The sequence below is a fragment of the Chrysoperla carnea genome, chromosome 2 (assembly GCF_905475395.1).
Source record: "Chrysoperla carnea chromosome 2, inChrCarn1.1, whole genome shotgun sequence".
Lineage (NCBI taxonomy): Eukaryota > Metazoa > Arthropoda > Insecta > Neuroptera > Chrysopidae > Chrysoperla > Chrysoperla carnea.
In genome coordinates, this window is record NC_058338.1 from 2812312 (window position 1) to 2834231 (window position 21920).

Genomic DNA, 21920 nt, shown 5'->3' on the forward strand with positions numbered 1-21920 from the left:
TTTCGAAGAGCTGATTGTATAGAATAATTTTTATCAAATGTGAAATCAAGTAACAAGTATATAAAAAAAAATGCCCTAATTTTTTAAAATATTAAAAAATAAACATGTATCGAAGAGGGCTTATTAAAAAAAATTTTGTTTATTACTTCCTGGAAATCCATTAGATAGAATTACAAACAAGAGTTATAAATTATATTCTAGTCGAAATGATTAATAGATAGACATCAACTCTTCTATAACTACCGTAAACAGATACACTGTTGAACAATCGAATGTGATGGCTTTCGAATTATAACAAAACATCAGTTTAGTTAGCTTTTACATAATTTAACGCCTCTATTTACCCCAATTTTAGTTGGACGAGAAGAAAAGTGTCTAAAGTTTGACCTTTTGTGGAATTACCGTGATGATATGGTGAAACTGTATTGGTTGTCCGAAATTGAACACCTTGAGTAACTCATTGTTTGTTGATAATTTGTTGGCAATCATGAATCAGAACGAACTGTGAATAACACGACTTACCTAGTCCCCGAGACGCAGCATCCGTAATACAAACTAACCATGTGGCTACAAAGTGTTGCGTGCGTGATAATTAATAGTTTGAAATGGTCGCCAGAGGGACGCCAATGAGGTGCTTTCTCAGAGTGCTCTCAGAATTTAACCCGCTGCAGGTTAATCCGTACATTTTTAGAGAAGGACAGATTCACGATCACTTAAAAAAAAGGTCGACTGTCTTAATCCGGCATTGCGTGGCAGGAGGTTTATCTACATAATAAAAAGCTGTTTAACGCTTTCCGGTCATAAAAAAAAGCTTGGAAACCACTGATCTACATCACTCAGTACTTTTTTTGAGCCTACCTCGAACTCCGGACTTCTTAATACGCCTTCAAAAGAGCAAAGATTATTTATATTATTCCCACAAAACTAGTATTGGCACCTGTTACATCTTGTAAAAATAATAAAAGTAACTTCTAATGGAAATAAATACAATTATATCGAAGTGAATACGAAAATAAAATCCCATTGGGTGTAAGAAATTTTATCAATTAAGTTGGTAATAACAAAAGTTTTACTATATATACAGAAAAGTGACAGTATTACCACCACAACAATGATAATAATAATAATAATAACAATAATAATAATAGAATAAAAAGTAAGAAAAAAAAAACAATTTGGTTAGGTTTTGTAGATATGAATGTCATTGGAGAATTTCAAGCTATGTATCCAATTTTTTTTTTTTTAATTTCATGTAAATACACGCCGCCGTACAGTGGATACTTAATAATGTGACACCGGCGTCCGTTGGTAGATTTCAACTTTGTAAATATACAGGGCTAATGTTTTTAAAGTAAAAACTTTGTTAGCCACGTTGGTGATCTCCATAGTGGCTTTGAATGTCGCCTTAGAAGCGATATGCATACCACGTTCAAAACAGCGATTCCTGAGTGACCTTGAATAGTACTTGGATGGCAGATCGCTTGAGACATTGTATGTTGTTGCCTTTTTATTATTTATCACAGTTTTTCTTCATATTGTATATATTATCTTATATATAAAAATTTAGCTTGGATATGTTTATGGTCGCAAACTTTTAACGGTCATTGCATTTATTCTCAAGAGTATTTCTTCATATTTTTGAATTTATTTGTCTAACAATTAATATCAGGCAAAGACACAGCGAAGCGTGGCCGGGTTTAGCTAGTATATTAATAATTCCAACTTTAAAATTATAAAATTTGCATTATTCATACTATTTATTAAAAGAATTCAAAAAAAACACAGTTATTCCAAAGTTTTAAGCGTTTCTATCGGCAGTCTCAATGGCTGCCTATCATTTTTTTTACCCTGTGAACGGAGGACACATGTGTTTCACATGTTTGTCGCTGGTTTTTCTTTTGTTCCACAATAAATGTCTTTACAAATTTTTAAATCTGTGGTATAGCTAAGTCCGCGGGATATTTATTGGTTAATAGTACAAAATAACCAATATATAGCAACATCCTCCAAAATTCACGAGGTGAACAAAATGATAAATATCATATCAGAAAGCTCTTTTCATGGAGACTCCGTAAACATATACTTTAATCTACTACATTATTTACCCGATCACTATGCGTTAAAAATGAGCAAAACTTCAATATTCCTGTTTTCGCTCCGATCCAATTTGAGCGCTCAAACACCTAAACGAATTTCTGCAAATAAGATTCCATAAGAAATAAAATAAATGATCCCCTAGAATAAGTTTAAACCAAAACTGTGGACGTGAGACGACTCCGTGTAATGCCTATTAAAATCTTATAACATCACACATTAAAATTAAGAAAAAAAAAAAAAATTTTATAGGGAAAACCCGGGTATGAACCGAGGACCTCTCGATCTGCAGTCGAATGCTCTACCACTGAGCTATATCCCCTTTTTCATTTTAAAATCGATGATTATTAAGTAATTTATATTCTCTTTAACAATCAATCCTGTATGCATTTAGTGTAAGGTTCACCATTTTGGTATAAGTATTACCTTAAATGTAATCCGTTTACACTGAATACTACTCCAATATATATAATTTCACGTGCATTGTCTCACCGTGTTGTGTATACGTATATAAATAAATGAATTCTCATTATTCATTGGTCTGTCTCATTTCCATTTGCATCGTTCCACTATTCTCTCGTTCCATGTGTTCCATATATATAATGCCCCACTATAATGTTTGTGGCTAGCTCTGTTGGCTGACTGGCTCTTCACTATAATCCAAATCTATTTAAAGCTAAATTCAAAACGATACATGAACATAATTTTATATTAACATAACATTTTATTTACATAATATGTCATTTTACATTATGTTGGGTTCTGTCTAAAAATTATGATGACTGTTTATTTTCTAACTATTTTCAAAACAGTTTGGATTGTTTGAAACTGTTTATAGACTTTTAAATTCATTGAGAATATAGAAAAAACTCAACCGAATTCAAAAAGAACTATTCCAAAAACCAATTAATATGCACTAAAAAGTAATAAGAAATATTTTAGTTACACTGAATCCAAAAATAACAATAATTATAACTACATTATTTTTTTACTTTTTAATGTATACAAGCTGAATACAGAAAATTACAAAATTATTCCCTTTTTGTATCCAATTATTCCATCTGGCAGTCCTGGAGCAAGCCCCTAAATCAACAGCTATACCAATGTTTATGAAAAATAATGTGATTGGCAAATTCCATCTATGGGGTATGGGTATGGAAGTTAGCGGACCATGCTCTAGCATCGCCAAATAGACCCTTGCACTCTATTCCCGCTACGCTTTTCAGTGGCTATTATAAACCAACTGATGTACTGAAACCCAGGATTTGCCTAGCGCTGAGTTTCTTCATTTCTTCTGGTTCGACTATGGCCGAACCAAACCATTTTCTTCGCTGCTCTATGAGCGCCGGGCAGTAACAGAGAAAGTTGATCGATGTTTCTTCTGAATTTTCTCCGCATCTGTCACACGCGGGAGATTGTCTTTTTCCAATCTGATGTTGGAACTTGTTCAGGTTATCATGCCCTGTGAGTAACTCTACGATGACTCTAATATCAGCTCAGTTTAGTTTTTTTTTTCTAAACCAACCCTGAACTATAGCGTACAAAACAAACAAAAAATTTTGACAATCGATCCAGTTTTAGCGAGACTAACGCACAGCAATTTATTTTTATATATACAGATCAATAAAATTGAAAAAAAAAACCCAACTCACACCCACACCCACACCCACACCCACACCCACACCCACACTCAACCCAACCCAACCTAACCCAACCCAACCCAACCCAACCTAACCCAGCCTAACCCAACCTAACCCAGCCTAACCCAGCCTAACCCAACCTAACCCAAACCAACCCAACCCAACCCAACCAAAAATTACAAAAATTGTGTTTTTTTGAATTTTTTATGATTTTTTCGATTTTTACAAATTGCAAAAAGTGTAAAAAAAGTTTTTGTTTCCGATTTCGATAAAACTAAGTTTAAAAGGTAATTTTGACCCGAAAATTACAAAAATCGTGTTTATTTGACCATTAAATGAGTAATTTTCGAGATATTTTTTGAATCTGACTGTAGAGCCAACATTTTCATTCCGTTCAGTCGCTGAAATTATTCCGCATTGAATTTAATTATTCCGAAATTGTTCTTTTCATTTCAAATTACGATTCATTACTGTTTCGGACACACAGTAATAAGTTGGACAAAGATCCAAGATATTTGTTATTCATTTTATTATTTTTTAAAAAACTGATCCATTACCGATCCATTCTTTAGTTAAAAACTATGGTGTACATATTAATCTGCTCGTATAAAGCGATAGTTAAGAAATACTCCATAAACAATTCTAAAGAATACAGCCTGAATATCAGGTTTGTTAATGTTTTATGTTTTTTGTGTGCATTTAATTTATTACTCATCCATTTTCTGGTCTATGTTGTTCACAGAAAAAAAAAATGATTTTAATGAATGGACCATCACACAACAAACCGTCAAATCATACATAGAATGATGTAGAATGGTGTATGAAAATGGGCACAAAAGAATAAATGATGTTGACATTCGTTTTTACTTCCTTCTCTCGAAAAATTATTCAAATTTTCCAAATCATTTTACAATGGTAGAATATATGACCAGGATACATATTACATATACATTTAACAAAACAGAGTTTTTCATGAAATATTTAAACACAGACAGATTGTTTGATGTTTTGTGAAAATTTTTTCACTCTTTGTTTTAAAATTTATACCAATTGTTGCTCATTTTCTAATATATTATCAGGTTTTCAATCAGACGTAGTAATATTAAACGTCTAGAAACACGGCTAGAAATTTTAGAGGCCTTAGTGAAAAATGAATTATGAAATTTGATAAAAATGAAAATTTATGTAGAAATATACTTTAATAATCTGATTTTGAGTCATAGAAGCACATAATTGAATTATTATATTAAAATTAAAAATCGTAATTTTTAAACTGTACATTATGTGACCTAAAACACGAACGAAGCCTGAAGTGATGTCATAATGGCTAAAATTATCAGTTCAGTGCAAAGAGCTGGGTACATATCTGTCAAATTTAAGTGGGTTCTTTCGTCAGTGCATTCCATTTCTATCTAAAATACAAATAATAACCACTTAGGGCATGATAAAAAAGAAGGTAAAACCCAATTAAGAAAAAAGTATTGAGGTGTGGTAAAAGATTTTTTGACAGAATGAAAAAAAAGGAAAAATTTCTAATGTCAATACTTAAAACATGTAAATGATTTTGTTTCCAAAAAAAATTAATATTCTCTCATTACAGCACCAAATGTGTAGTTAAAAAAATAATGATTATGATATATTTTTGAAAAAAAAGCACATTTTTTTAATGACATAAATATTAGAAACGCATAAAAAGAAACCAAGAATTAATATAGAAGTGAATTATGGTACGAGTTCCGCTATTAATTACGAGAGAATTACTGCTTCGAAATGTTTTGAAGTAATGTTGATTTTACCAATATTACGTCACCAAAATGGATGACAGCGTTTTCGACAGAATAAAAAAGGTTTAAAAGAAAAAAGTGCATGTTAGTTTTGCCAGAATATAATTTTTTGTGGCTTTTTATTAAGAAAATCCACATTTTGACGTACGTCAAACATTGTAGTGAGTTATGGTACGAGTTCCGTTATAGGGAAAATCACTGCTTCGAAATGTTTTAAAGTAATGACTGTTGATTTTACCAATATTACGTCACCAAAATGGATGACAGCGTTTTCAACAGAATTAAAGGAGGTTTAAAATTTAATTTTATGGCCAGAAAGCGTGTTTAAATTTTGCCAGAATATAATTTTTTGTGACCAGAATATAATTTGACGTACGTCAAACATTAGTTTTTAAAAATATCTTAAAATTTTTTAGGAAATACTTGTCAAAATTCAATCCTCAAAGAACATAAAACGTAATTAGATACTAATTTCAAAAAAAAAGAAAAAGAGAATAGTTTTATTTACTATCAAACAAAAACCAAAAGACACAAAAAAAACACACACATCCAGAGAGTAAAGTAGTACGTACGTCAATGAAATACTTTTAATGTTGTAATCGTTTATAATGACATTGAAGACTAATCTATTTGTACATCAACTCATTAAGTTACATGTTTTTGTTTTTCTATATACTACTACTCACCATTCACCACTAGTTTATACTTGATTTTATCCCACTTCCAGATTTCATTCGGGATAAAACCACATAAGCGGTACAATAACAAATATATATACGGTAAAATATATTTCATGTAGTTCCGAATGAATTACATTCTTATAAAATACCTAGAATCAAATGTACCTTATATCTTTCTGTGATTTCTAAATACAAATTGGTGTACCTTGAATTGGTGACCGGCTGTGATGGCAGTTTTTCGCTAGCGATCACTTATGTGCTCAATTCCGGGACCAGGACTCCACATTCTCGAAACTTATAAGAGCTAGGTTAATTTTGATCACAAATTTGAAAAGTTTGACCCAAATTTAGTAGGATTACATACTTGGTTAATCAAAATTGGATAAAATTTTTATGTGATAGAGAAAAATTAAATTTTTTGGATTCTGATGACGTCATCAAGTTAAAAAATTTTATTTTTTGATAAAACAGGGAAATATGATCCGATATTATTGGAATTTTTTTTAAAACCGACTAATTCTGGGTCATTCTTTTCAGCTGTGATGTCAAATTTTCGCTAGCGATCACTAATGTGCTCAATTCCGGGAGCAGGACTCCATATTCTTGAAATCTATTCGAGCTAGGTTAATTTTGGCAAAAAATTTGAAAAGTATGGACTAAATTTAGTAGGATTACATACTTGGTTTATAAAAATTGGATAAAATTTGGATGTGATAGAGAAAAATTAAATTTTTTGGATTCTGATGACGTCATAAAGTTCAAAAATTTTATTTTTTGATAAAAGACTTAAATTTGATCCGATATTATTGAAATTTTTTTTGAAACCCACTAATTTTGGGTCATTCTTTTCAGCTCTGACGACATTTTTTTGTTAGCTATCCAAATTCTTGAAACTTATTGACTCACTGCGCTGAAATCTTAATTGAAAACCCCAATACTGTAAACTGTAACCATAGCATGTTAAAGGGAGCTTTTAAAGGTATAATCAGGGAGAGGGGTGATTCTAGTTACATTATTTTGTGATTCATGGTATATTATGATCATACCTCAAGCTCCATTATTCACAGGTTGTTGTAGTATTTAAATTCTCGGATAAAAATACTTAGTATTGAGGAATATTTTAGGAAAATTATGAAACAGTAAGTTTTGATTTCTAGCTTCTACACCTTCCCCTATATCCACACTTATACTCGATAGAGAATGATAGAACACACTGGAATCGGGTTGTTCGTCGTTACAATGAACAGTTAGTTGGATACTACAAATAAAACTAAACTATCAACTTTAGAAATGTCTTATTAATGAGTTCAACTTTATAGGAGATTTAATACCTTTTTCTACAGACATACAGGCAAAAAAAAAATGTATATTGCCATTGTGGTCGTTTGAAATATACATCATTTTTTTACTCACTGTATGTCACCAACAGCCATCATTGTTTTTTTACCCATACTGTATTTGTACTATTCGCATCGTGCACGAGTTTTATTTCAGGAACTTGTAGTGACACACAACTTTATTCATATAATTTAAAAAATAGGCATATAAGTCTATGGATTGTGAATTAGGTTACATTGAAAACTTGATACTATTTTCTAATCAATTTATTTTCTAATCGTTTTATGCAATTCCGTCTTTTATTTTCACAATTTCTATTGCAACAGGTTTAATTAATTTTTACTATTCAAATATCAATATTTGACATTTACTATACAAATTACATGTAAATAATTGAAAAATAGACATATATGTTAAAGTAAAACGTGTGATTTATTGCAAATTTCTATTGCTATCTTTCTTTTATTAAATTCTATGATTAACCCCTCATTTTAAAGAGCATATCGTGCTGGCTAATACCGAAAAATTGATTCGCGGTTAAAAAAAATACCGCTTAAGAAAAAGCAAGAAAAATAACATTAAGATTTAAGTTTGCTCATTATGTAATTTGCATATCATATCTGTAATAAAATTGCCTATACATGAAAATAAAGTAATTATCATATTATTGCTTTAGCACTGCTGGCTTCCGTACCGTTCAAGGTAGTTCTGCACCTGAAGACGGTAGACATCTTAAAAGGATGTATCTTTATTAAATTTTTTTTCTTAGTAAACTAACGCATTTAAAAGTTTTCTTTACAAAATAGTTAAGAATAAAATGACGTAAACAAATTATTTGACTAAAACTTTTTACCCTCCATAACACAACAACAAGTTAGCTTGTCGATGTCACACATAAAGTCACATACAAAAAAAAAACATAGAAGGAATTCATTTAGAATATTATATGTATTTGACCGTCACAGACAGTGAAGGTAATAAAAGTTGTTGGGTGTTGTGTTGTTGAAAAAACATTTTCTCACAACTTCTTAACTCTTGCATACTCCAACTGAAAACTAAAAACTCACATAAAGACAAACAAATATATACACTTCTGTATAAAACAAGCCATGGTTGTGGGAATGACCTTTTTGGGTCGGATCAGTAATTAACCGCGAAGACCATCAGCACACACCTTCTAAAAATGGATTGATCTTTTTTCCATGATAATTTTAAAATTACAGACAGTTTTATAAGAACACTTCAAAAGAGAAACGAAAACGCCCGACAAAAATGTTCGAAAAAGATCGTGTAACGTCATAATGTTAATTAACATTATTACGTCACAACGATGTGACGTTTTCGTTTCTCTTTTAAAAAGTTCTTTTAAAACTGTTTTCATCTGGTTATCATAGCCTCCGTTAGTTATTTAGCCTCCGAACTAAAAAAAAGGGTGTTTGACCGCTATGTTTGTGTGTCTGTCTGCCTGTTAGTCTGTCTGTGGCATCGTAGCGCCTAAACAAATGAACCGATTTTTAATGGGGAGTGTTCTTAGTTATGTTTCAAGAGTGAGTTAAAATTTTCTTACCCGAAAAAAACTAAAAAATTGGAGATAATCTTCAAAATCGGCTCAGTTTGCAAAAGGTTTTAATATATAATAATAATATAATAATAATGAGTTTAACCTCCGTTTCTCTGACATATACGCCTTATCACAGAGGCTACCCTCTTCATTAGTTGTTAATCTTTATTTATTTAATTACAAACATATTTACAATTACATATTTGATGTGGGTGGAGTCGGTTACTTCGTCGGTTAATTCAAGCGACGACAATGTGATCAATTCTGCACTCCCATTAATTACAAATTGTTCACACTGTCGCTGCCTGGATTCGAACCCGCAACCTAAGTCTAAATGGACAAACAATCAAAGGCAAACGCCTTAGATCGCTCGGCCATGTAGACCCTGCAAAAGGTTTTAAGATAATAGGTAATTCTATGAAGAATGTTCTTAGATATGTTTAAAATGCAAGTTTAGGATTTCGTACTCGAAAAATTTGTCGGGGGTTTTTTAAATTTCGTAAATTTCACTTGTTTCTATTTTCAGAATGAACATTAGAACTTTCTATGAAACAAATATACTTACTTAGTTCTATTTATAAAATTATTATACTCAGAGGAGAAGAAACTGGGAAGAAGAACTCTGTGAAAGGGATCTGTTTAAGAAATATGCAAAATAGTTTCTTCTGTATGTCTGTTATGTCTGTATGTATGTATGTATGTATGTATATCAGTATTTTATTTTATTTAAAACTTTGGCTGTAAAATTACTTTAATTTCTATTTACGGGGTAGCGAGGATAGCGTTTATTTAAAGTTTATAACACATTTGAATATAATCACTTTCATGTTTTGTTGTAAATTGCTTTTCAAATAACATCTTATTTAAATTTATTTTACTTAATGCTAATAAGTAATATATTTATAGTCAAGGCAAATAAAATGGTAAAAAGTGCTCATCTGCTATCAGAAGAGCTGGTTTTTTTATTGTTTTTTTGTGTCTTTAGTTCTGAAAGTATTGTAAATATACGAAAATGCTATTGATTTTGCATAAAAATGACAACTTTCTGAGCTCTCAAATTGAGAAATTATTTCGTGCTATCAATATTTGAATAACGTATCCAATTTTTGTGTTTTTCTGGTAAAAATTACCCTAGATAACGATAATATGATGTAGTTAAAATTTTTTTTGGAGTCTGTGTCAGCCAAGAAAATGACTCTGACAGAACAGTTGGCTACAATAGCTTGGCTGACACCGACTCCAAAAATAACAATAATTTTAACTACATTATATTATCGTTATTTTTTTACTTTTTAGTGTATATTAATTTATTTCGGAAAAGTTTTTCTTTTGAAGTCGGTTTTCTTTTTGTTAAAAGTTTTTTTTTATTTTGTAATTTTTAGTGAATCTGAAGTACACTAACTAATTTGTACCTAAAAAAAGAATCATCGAAATCGGTTGGCGTGATATTGAGTTATTCGTCCTCTTGTCGTGCATACTTAATGCAAATTTATAACTTTTATGATTTTCTCATGAATGCCGTTGTCAGAACTGGACCAAAATGAAATGGGACCACAAGGAAAGCACCAGCTTTCAAATAGATAAAGAATCATCAAAATCGGTTCACCCAGTCGAACACCCAGTTCTGAGGTAACACACATTCAAAAAAACAATCGAATTGATAACCTCCTTCCTTTTTGTGATCGAATGTGATCGATTCTGCACTCCTATTAATTATAAATTGTTCACACTGCCATTGCCTGCATTCGAACCCGCAACCTAAGTCTAAATGGACAGTCAACGACAAACGCCTTAGACCGCTCGGCTATTTTAGTATATGAATTATATTATTTCGAAGCAATTCTGGAAATATTTCAACAAATCCTCTTCGCTAGAACTTATCCCGTGAAATTCAACGTATTGTTTCGATTTTCCCCTAATATTTCCCTGACTAATACCACACTTACCATGTATTTTATACCTCAAACGACTTGTTACCACAATAAAATAATAAAATAATTCATATGCATACACATACAATTTACGGTAACTTTGTTCTAAGCTAAACACTAGATTGCGTATATTATTTTAAACGGTTCAGTCTTGTGTAATGTTGGTGCTAACTGTTTATGAAACCATGACGCCACTCTTCTAATATGCCATATTCATGCTTTATTTGTATATACAAAACTTTAAGAGGGAATACGTAATAAGAAGTCAATATTGAATTTTCATTAGCTCTTGATGTTCAAGAATAAATATCAGGTATAGATAGTTCAATTGCTTTCGAATAAGATAAGATAATATTGGTCTTTTGACTGAATATTGTTTATTGAAGTATCAGTTTCAATTTTTAAGGTGGCGCTTGGGGAATGAATAAACCTCTATAATTTGTAGGCTTTAAAGGAGATAAAAGATTTATTAAAGAAACGTGAAGATTTCTTTTTTGTTGGAATTCGGTTACCATTTATTTGGTTTTCGAAAGTAGTTCTAAATTTTTTTTTCGAGAAAATTTCCAAATCTTGTTTATTTTCTTATGAGGAACATTTTTTACGTTTACGTTCACGGACCCAAGACGCAATTGACCTGAAGTTGTTCATTTACGAATTTAACATAACTTTTTACGTCCTAAACACACTATAAAATTTTAGCTTGATATCTCTTTTCGTTTTTGTGTTTTCTTGTTTACAGACGGACAGACAAGAAACCGGAAATCGGCTCTTACAAGAATGTATTTTATGAAAAAACGGGTGACACTTATCATAATTTTCTTTCTAGGTAAATCTACCGGATTATAAAATTTTGAGAGAAGGCTATTTAAAAAAAATTGGTTTCTCTTGTTGTAAAAAGAATAGAAAAGGACTTTTCCAGTTCCAGAATGTTCCGCACGACCTTCTGCACGCGGTTTTTGAACAATTTATCTCTGCATTGTTTTCGTTGATGAAGTGTTCTTGAATTTCTTCGCTTCGATTGATCGAATTGAGGCACACAACAAAATGAATTGTCTGTTATGAGTTTTTGCTTCGACTATATCTGCTATAGAAACCCTGAACACAGCAAAATAAAGTAAAAATCTCAAGACAGCCGCAGTAACCTCGTATTTTCAACTGTCTCTGATGACTTTTCGAAAAATGAAGGAATTCAGTTGAAATTCTGGGAAAATTCTTTCTGATACTGCCAATGGGTTTTTAATATATGAAAATTTTTGAACTCAGTAAAATGAATATAATAATAGTTGTCGCAGTATAAAAATGGTTTTCGGGTTACAGAAAAAAACGTCATTAATATACTTAAACCTCTGCAATAGAAGACCACTGACAGCCAAGCAAGCCACTGACTACTGTAATATAATATCTACTCTCACTAATCGTATGTTGTTACGAAACACATACATATATAGAGTAACAATATAATCTTTACTTGGGCATAAAGTTCAAAACGTACATACAACCATACAGAATATCACGCAGAGGGTCAATGGAAAATGGTATTAACTGTCAGTCAACGGAGAGTTTGTAACAGTTAATCTTTTAACTTGTCGAAACTGATATTTTGATTTTTAATAAATTTATAAAATTTTTATTTTATATACACACATACACACACACTGCAAAAACAAAAACAAAAAAAGTGTTGTCATAAATCACCTTTTTATCTTTTAAATCGTTTTATATCGACCTAAATGCAGCGCATACAGGACATAAACAAGATTGAGGTCACTATGAAGCTTTGGTTTTATAATTTTGTGTTGAGAGAAAGATATGGTTTTCATCATGAAATTAGATTTCACAACATTCGAAAACAACAATTTATTATCTAATAATTTATGGTATTGTATACAGAGTGGACCATTTAAATCTATAATGGCTTGTTTTGTAGTTAACCAATCAAAAATAACTTTAAAAAAAGTGTAGAATCAAACGGGGGGGGGGGGTAATCAGATTGGACCTAGTTCTCTGAGTTGCTTGAATAGTCAATTCAGAGCCTAAAACGTAAGAGATAGAATAAAACTTTAAAAGATAGAATACAAAAATTAACATATTTTTGAAAATCGTTAACTTTTGGAGGAAATGCGACTTAATAATAGATCATTATTGCATTTAATCGTAAAAATAACTACAGAAAATGCTTTAGCCAAAGGTTCTCAAGGTGAATGGAGGACGCTGGCTTATGTCCATGACTTTGAACTGAAATTCTAGCTTCAAGGTCATGTTACATTGATCTTCGAATGATCTTCGAATAAAAATTTATCTGCTCTTAGAAGTTATCAACACAGACGAATGGCCTTCAATGTCCTTGATAACCTTCACTGTCTAAAAAGTTGTTCTAAGCTAGCGTATTCTCTTTCGATTAAATAAAAATAATGACACATTTTTAAGTCACATTTCTTGCAAAAGCTAACGATTGACAATATTTTTTGGAGAGATTCTTAAAATTGATGCAAGTTTCGACCAATTTGTGAGATTGAATCAAATAGTTGCTTTCCGTATTCCAGAAGTCACTGGCAATCGAAGGATTCGTTTCCATGTATTATTCACGCGCTTCATCCACAAATAGACCACTGTCTTCGGATCTTAATAATCAGAAACTTACTGATCTACCTCCTACAACCCATACTCACCACAGTTTGTTATTTCATTTTTTTTTTTTCAAGTACTGTCATAGTAACGAAAAGATATAGAGATACATGAGATTATGGTGGAGCTCAACGCTTTGCTCTATTGCAAGTATTTTTCATTTTTTTTTTTTTTTTCAATTTTAATATGGAAAATCTAAAAATAAAATGTAATAGTTTTGGTGGCGATGCTCTTTTTTTTTTCCTCTTTCTTTCTCTTTCTCTCTGTGTGTATGGTATAAGAGAATATTCCAATTTTATACGAAAAATTACAATTCATTGAATGTAAAAACGATAAAAATAATATCTAAGAATCTTAAAAGATTATAGTAAACAATACTTTTTCTACATAACACATTCATATAATATCTACTTGGGGGCTCCTACGTCATAGTGGTAGTGTACTGATACTGGTAGTATGTTGTTATAGTGTATAGTATAAAATATGAGAAAGTTAAAACCACACAATTGTAAATGATGTAATAATACCATAGATATAAATATATAGAGTGTCTTATTTAAGTAGACATATGCTTGAAACTGAAATAAATAAACTGTATCAAGAAAAATGCTTCAAATGAAAAATGTTACATTGTTAATCCATAACAATTTTCTATTTGAAAATGTTCATCTATCGATTACATTATCGATTAGTTAGGAAGTAGAGTGAGCTTTTCAATGAGCTTAGAAAATCCAGGTCAAGTTTAATATCTGCAAATAGGGGTATGTACACACCCAACATTTTTCGCTTGAAGTATTTTTATCGATATCGATTTTCAGTATTGATGTAAACTTAGTCCAACTTCATATAAAAAAAAACAAGCCATGTCACTTGTACATCCTTAATTTTAGAAAAAAAATTGTGGTTTTTATCAAAACTACTTACGTTAATTTTGGGACGCACTTTATTTATATTTTACTAGAGTATTGTTTTTGTTATAAAACAGTGTCGTAATAACACAATCATTTTGACTTTATGACTCTTAAAAAATGTATTTCATTGACATTAAGGTGAATTGGACAGGACAGTGCAATTTGCTATTCATGTTAAAATTTTTAATTTTCAACTATGTATTCCCATAAAGTCGGAGAAAATTCAGAAGAAACATCGATCCACTTTCTCTGTTACTGCCCGGCGTTCATACAGCAGCGAAGGAAATGGTTTGGTCCGGCCATAGTCGAATCAGAAGAAATTAGTAAACTCAGCGCTAGGCAAATCCTGGGTTTCAATACATCAGTTTGTTATAATAGCCACTGAAAAGCGTAGCAGGGATAGAGTACAAGAGTCTATTTGGCTAGGTGCTCTGAACCATTGCTTCGAGGCACGATGCTCGAGCATGGCCCGCTAACCTCCATACCCATACCCCATACCCAACGTCCTAATGTAAATTAATTATTGTATAAAGTGTATATTATTCAACTAACATTATTACGTCATAAGGCAGTTTTACGACCATTTTTTTTAAACTGTCTGTAACTTTTTGAATTATCATGAAAAAATAAAAAATAAAAACAGTTTTGTAATGAAACTTAGATATGATCTATCCATTTTTGTCAAAAAAAAAAAAAACAATTTGGTTGAAAATCCCAATTGTATGTAGACAAACTTTGCAGGTGCTAACTTTCTAAAATTTAACTTACAAGAACAATATGTTCACAATTTTCAACTTTGTTTATACATCCTTTGAGTAAGTTTGTATAGAGCTAGTTGACTATTTAAAATGACTGTACTCTCTCTAACTCTAACATAGAGTTACTGATGTCATTTCAGATGCCCTCTGTCTGTGTCTCCTCTTTACACAGTACCGGACACAATCTTCAAAGGGAAATAAATTTATCTCTTCTTCTGCTGGCATGGCATGAGAATTGTAAAACAACTTTATACAACTACTAGCTTCATACCCGCCTGAAAGTAAAAACCACAGATTTATAGCTCCCATCTCTCTTGATCACACTTATTCCTCTCCCATAACAATCGAAGGGATTGTTTTACTCAGGTAAAATATATGCGCAGTTTTCAATTTTTTTAAAATGTAAAATAATTATAATTCATTGAGTATTTCAGAAAGGATGGCTATGAATTGTTTTACTTTTACTATTTTAAATTTTTACTCAAATCTTTAATATATGATTCAAAATGACGATCATAAATGGAGCAGTGTTAGTCAAAAATAAATGATGAAATTTGAAAAAAGTTAAAATTTATATAAAAATATATTTAAATATTCTGATTTCGAGTCATAAAAGCACATTTTTCTTTTATAATATTAAAATTAAAAATCGTAATTTTTAAACTGTATATCACGTGACCTAAAACGGGGGTAAGCCCTGCTGTGATATCATAGCGGTATGAGTCAAATACCATCAATTAGTACAGTGTAGACAGCTGGGTATAATATATACATAGACAATAAGTATTTATATTTATTATAATCAGATGTCTATGAATATATCTGTCAAACTTATTTGTGTTATTTCGTGTAATGATACTGATATTACGTCATCAAATTGGATGACCGCGTTTTTGACAGTTTAAATTTAATTTAAGTTTTTGGCAAGAAAGTGTGTGTATTTTTCCGAAATAAATTTTTGGTGGCTTTTTATTAACAAAATCAACATTTTGAAGTACTTTTTCAAAAATAGTAGAATACCCTATTTAATTTATTTTTTTTTTAAATTAGTGTACAGTTTCATTAAAATCCATTCGTAAGTTTTTTGCGTGAAAGTGTAACAAACAAACAAACAAACATCCTAACTTTCACATTTATAATATGATAGGGATGTTCTGATGATGATGGTGTATATTTATTTAATAATAACTTTGTATTATTAAAACAAAGTTCCAGAGTTCCAGTTCATCTTCGTGGTAACAACTAGCTAATTTCTTATACTTTGATATTATTTTGCTTTCATTTTATTTTTATTTTTATTGTCATTATTGTTTATTAAGTTTTTTATGTCTCTTATTAATTTTTTTATTTATATTTTAAATTATTAAATTTTTAAGTTCAATTCCATTTTTATTTATTGTGATTTCATTTTAGTGATTCTGATTGTTAATTCAATTATCCATTGTGTATTAAAAGTTAAAAAACAGTAATTGGTCCATAAACTTTTCCACTCAGAGCAAAGTGTAGTATTGGAGAGACAATAGTCAAGGTGTTCTACAACTTCTCGATTTTTTGCAATTTTTCTAAGGGGTGTAGTATTGGAGAGACAGTGGTCAAGGCCATAGATGCGGATGTTCTACAACTTCTCGATTTTTTGCTTTTCTTTAAAGGGGTACCCTTTGGAAAAAAAGATTTTGTTTTGGAATTTGATGAAACTCGGTGGATGGGGTAATTTTGATCCAAAAAGTTTAAAAATCGGGTTAATTTAATGATTGGATGCACAGTTTCTAAGATATCGCAATATTTGGAATTATTTTAGTCCGTATCTCAAAAACTATTCGATTTTTGTACTTTTTGGGCCAAAATTACCTTATATACTGAGTTTTATCGAAATTGGAGATAAAAGAAATTTCTCGATTTTTTGCAATTTTTTTAAGGGGTACCCCTTTGAAAAAATCGAGAAAAACGCAAAAAATATTTTGGCTTGGAATTTGATGAAACTTGGTGGATGGGGTAATTTTGATCCAAAAAGTATAAAAATCGGGTTAATTTAATGATTGGATGCACAGTTTCTAAAATATCGCAATATTTGGGTCGATTTTAGTCCATATTTCAAAAACTATTCGACCAGTCATCAAATGCACCCGATTTTTGTACTTTTTGGGTCAAAATTACCTTATACACTGAGTTTTATCGAAATTGGAGGAAAAAAAAAATTTTCGATTTTTTTGAATTTTTTTAAGGGGTACCCCTTTGAAAAAATCGAGAAAAATGCAAAAAAAATTTTGGTTTTGGAATTTGATGAAACTTGGTGGATGGGGTAATTTTGATCCAAAAAGTATAAAAATCAGGTTAATTTAATGATTGGATGTAGAGTTTCTGAGATATCGCAATATTTGGCTCGATTTTAGTCCATATTTCAAAAACTATTCGACCAGTCATCAAATGCACCCGATTTTTGTACTTTTTGGGTCAAAATTACCTTATATACTGAGTTTTATCGAAATTGGAGGAAAAAAAAAATTTTCGATTTTTTTGAATTTTTTTAAGGGGTACCCCTTTGAAAAAATCGAGAAAAATGCAAAAAAATTTTGGTTTTGGAATTTGATGAAACTTGGTGGATGGGGTAATTTTGATCCAAAAAGTATAAAAATCAGGTTGATTTAATGATTGGATGTAGAGTTTCTGAGATATCGCAATATTTGGGTCGATTTTAGTCCATATTTCAAAAACAATTCGACCAGTCGTCAAATGCACCCGATTTTTGTACTTTTTGGGTAAAAATTACCTTATAAACTGAGTTTTATCGAAATTGGAGATAAAAAAAATTTCTCGATTTTTTGCAATTTTTTTAAGGGGTACCCCTTTGAAAAAATCGAGAAAAACGCAAAAAAAAATTTTGGCTTGGAATTTGATGAAACCTGGTGGATGGGGTAATTTTGATCCAAAACGTATAAAAATCGGGTTAATTCAATGATTGGATGCACAGTTTCTAAGATATCGCAATTTTTGGGTCGATTTTAGTCCATATTTCGAAAGCTATTCGACCAGTCATCAAATGCACCCGATTTTTGTACTTTTTGGGTCAAAATTACCTTATACACTGAGTTTTTCTACAATTTTACTAATTATCAAAATTTTCAATTTCTTGAAATTAACAGAAAAAATTTTTTGCCATCGTCTTTTCAATACAGCTTGATCTTATTACGCAGAAATCGCTTTAACTTTTCATTAAAAAGAAATTGTCAACGAAAAAAATATGCTTGAACACACCCAAACATCAATCGAAAAGTGGTGTTTAATACATTTTCCTGGCCATGAAACGTAAAAATAAACTGAAAATTTCAGTTTGAATTTGCCGACCGATAACAAAAACTTTCCTATTCAGAAAAGTCAATACAAACCGTAGACTTAGAAATTCCCATAGAGAGAAAAATTCGGTAACTACGACACTGTTCCACAAACATGGCTTTCTAATGAAAAGAAAATATTTAATCCACACGCTAGAGTATTGTGTAAGTATTTGTGCAGCAGCAACAACATTTCATTTCATTTTTTTTTGTATGTCTCTTTTCAGTCTTTTCATTCTATATTTTGTTTTTGTTTTTTCGTGTTGTATGCTTGTTTTAAGCGCACATGCGCATTGCACAGTTAATAAAATACACACATTGTGTTAAAAGGCTTTACCATTAATGAAAATAAATCATAATTATATTAAGAAAATCTTGGATTTTGTTATTATTATTATTATTTGTTAGATATATTATGTTGTGTGTTTGGTAAAACATATCACGGATATATTATGACGATATAGCTGTTAGGTGTGTATATCATGGGTGGGGAGAGAGTGATGTACCATTGATTACAATCAGCATTTATATGTGCTTTTTATATATTATACTAGCTGTGAACTACCCGCTTTGCTGGGCAACATCTCCACTTGCACCCCTCCCTCCACATTTCCTTGCGTAGGATAACAGTTTTGTAATGTACACGTCATGCTCTTTTATTTGATACCCCACTTAGGTATATTTGTAAATATTCGATAATTCCTTCCCACTTTCTCGCTACACCTTTCTACCCTCCGAAGGTTAAAAGTAGATAAAAACAATAGATCTTTGAAGCTGGTTGTATATCGTGTCAATATTTGAGCTTAATCGATGCACAACTTCTTTAGTTTTTGAAGCATACTCCTTTCAACCCCTATTTCAACCCCTTTCTCTACTATAATATGGATGTATTATACATAAAAACTTCCTCTTTAATCACTCTATCTATTAAAAAAAACCGCATCAAAATCCGTTGCGTAGTTTCAAAGATATAAGCGTACAAAGGGACATAAGGACAGAAAAAGCGACTTTGTTTTATAATATGTAGTGATTACAAGGTAATAATAGCCTCAATGGCCAAGCAGTCAAAGGTGTTTGCCTAGGACTTTTTGTCCATTTAGATTTAGGTTGCGAGTTCGAATCCAGGCAGCGGCAGTGTGAACAATTTATAATTAATGGGAGTGCAGAATTGATCACATTGTCGTTGCTTGGATAAGAACGAAGTAATCGACTCCACCCATATCAAAATGTAATTGTAAGTATGTTTGTAATTAAATAAATAAAGATTAACAAATAATGATGTGGGTGGCCTCTGTTATAGGCGTATATGTCAGAGAAACGGAGGTTAAACCCCATTATTTATTTGTAATACAAGGTTGCGTCAAGAGGAGAGGACAATTTTTTGAAAGCACTACGTCTGATGTCGAATTTGTCTATGACGCATAAAAATATAAAACTAGACTTGATACCAAAACAAAAATTTGAAAGATAAATTCAATCAATCAATCAATAAGGCCTTGAACTTCCGTCTGTTTTGAATTGTTTGTTGTTCTCTTTTAGAAGATATCCTTTTAAGGATAAAGGCCTCCTCTAAAATTTTCCATTGAGTTCTATCTCTGACAGCCCTTCTCAATTAAGGGCCAGCTGCGACCTTCAACTAATCTTCCCAGCTCTTAAGTTGTTTTCTCGCGTTTCTTTTCCCATTTCTGGGATACCAGCCTGCCACAATTTTACTCCACTTTTCCCTGACTACTCCTTATCATGTAGCCTGATCCCAGCTCCATTTTAGTTGGTCTATCTTCGTAAGTAGCTTATCTTCTTTGCAGCTTATCTCGGAGGTGTTTTGAGAGAGATCATATTTCACAGCTGTATGTGATGCAAGGTAGAATCCTAGTATTGTTAATTTTCCGTTTTGTACCAATGCTAAAGTTGTTGTGCTTCATAAATTTTTTGAGTGACCAGTATTTTTTCCAGCCGTTTGCTATTGACTTTTTGATTTCCATGCCCGTCTTATCCTTGAACGAGTCCAATATCCAGTTCATATCCAGTCCAATATCCAGTAATCTACGTTGAATGTGATTTAAAACACAAAATACAATAGTCAACTCGTAGATAAACAAAAATGATTTACGTCAAATGATCTTATTTCTACTTTACTTGAAAACAAAAACACATGAATAACCTTTATTATAAGAGCTTCCCTTCTGTTGAGGACACCGTGTTTTGTTTTCACAACTGCTGTCTCATCATAGTTTTCAAAGAAATTTCTTTCAAATAGACTTAACGATAATCCAATAAATGTTGTCTCATCAAGGTACAACACTTTACCAAATATGTTTATATAAATATATATGTGTTGTATTAGTTACTACCTTGAGCGAATCAACGCTTGTGCTAATGTTAGCTAGAGCCAGCTAGCTTAGCACAAGCAAACAAGTATAGCATACCAGAACAGAAATATACGACTAAAAATGTATGATGAAGGAGAAAAGTTAAGGTGGAAAATATATATCAATATATATAGCAACAACTTAGTACATGCTATGATCCTCTTTTCATGATGTCTACGTAGGTATTTAGGAGTTAGTAGCTCGCTTCTACAAGATGTCCTCCTCCAACACCCAAAATTTTATAGATAGACCTGGTTAATTGCATTCACAAAATAAACATTCGTTCCATAAACTAGTTTTACATTTTCATGTGTAAAGTGACCAGTTCGACAGTAGGAAATTCCTCTATTATTCATATATCCAGCTAAAAGTATAACTTTGTAATGGCTCGTGAATGGTATCATATAAAATAGATATTTCTAAAATAAAATTATACTTCAATTATTGACAAATATTTTTTATTTAATAGTTCCTCATTAAACGTTAATTTGTTTAAAACATCAGCTTGTAAACCAGGATCCATTTTATTATTCGCTGTGAAAATATTCAATTCATTTTTGATTTTAAATTTATGACAAATACAACAAAACCCATCTTTATTAATTTGTAAATCAAACCAACGACGATCACATACATTACATACTTTAAAATTCTAATTCTTTTGAGCAATCTCAAAATTTTCTGCATACATTTTAAAATTAATATCATCTTGATAAAGATATAATTCTTCTTGATCTTGTTTTCGTCGTTTCCGATCATCACGCATTAATGATCGATTACGATCACGCTCATTACGACCCGTCAACGTACGACGTCGTGTCATTTTATTGCTTTAATAACAATTAATAAATAACTTTAAAATTATAATAACTATAATTAAAATTTTTTCATTACTTGTAT

At 31.1% G+C, this 21920-nt stretch overlaps 1 non-coding gene across 1 annotated transcript; it reads right to left on the reverse strand.

Moving 5' to 3' along the window:
* Window positions 1–2344: 2344 nt before the first annotated feature.
* Window positions 2345–2416, reverse strand: Trnac-gca. Its single transcript has one exon. It is a non-coding gene; the product is annotated as a tRNA-Cys (tRNA).
* Between the last annotated feature and the right edge of the window lie 19504 nt (window positions 2417–21920).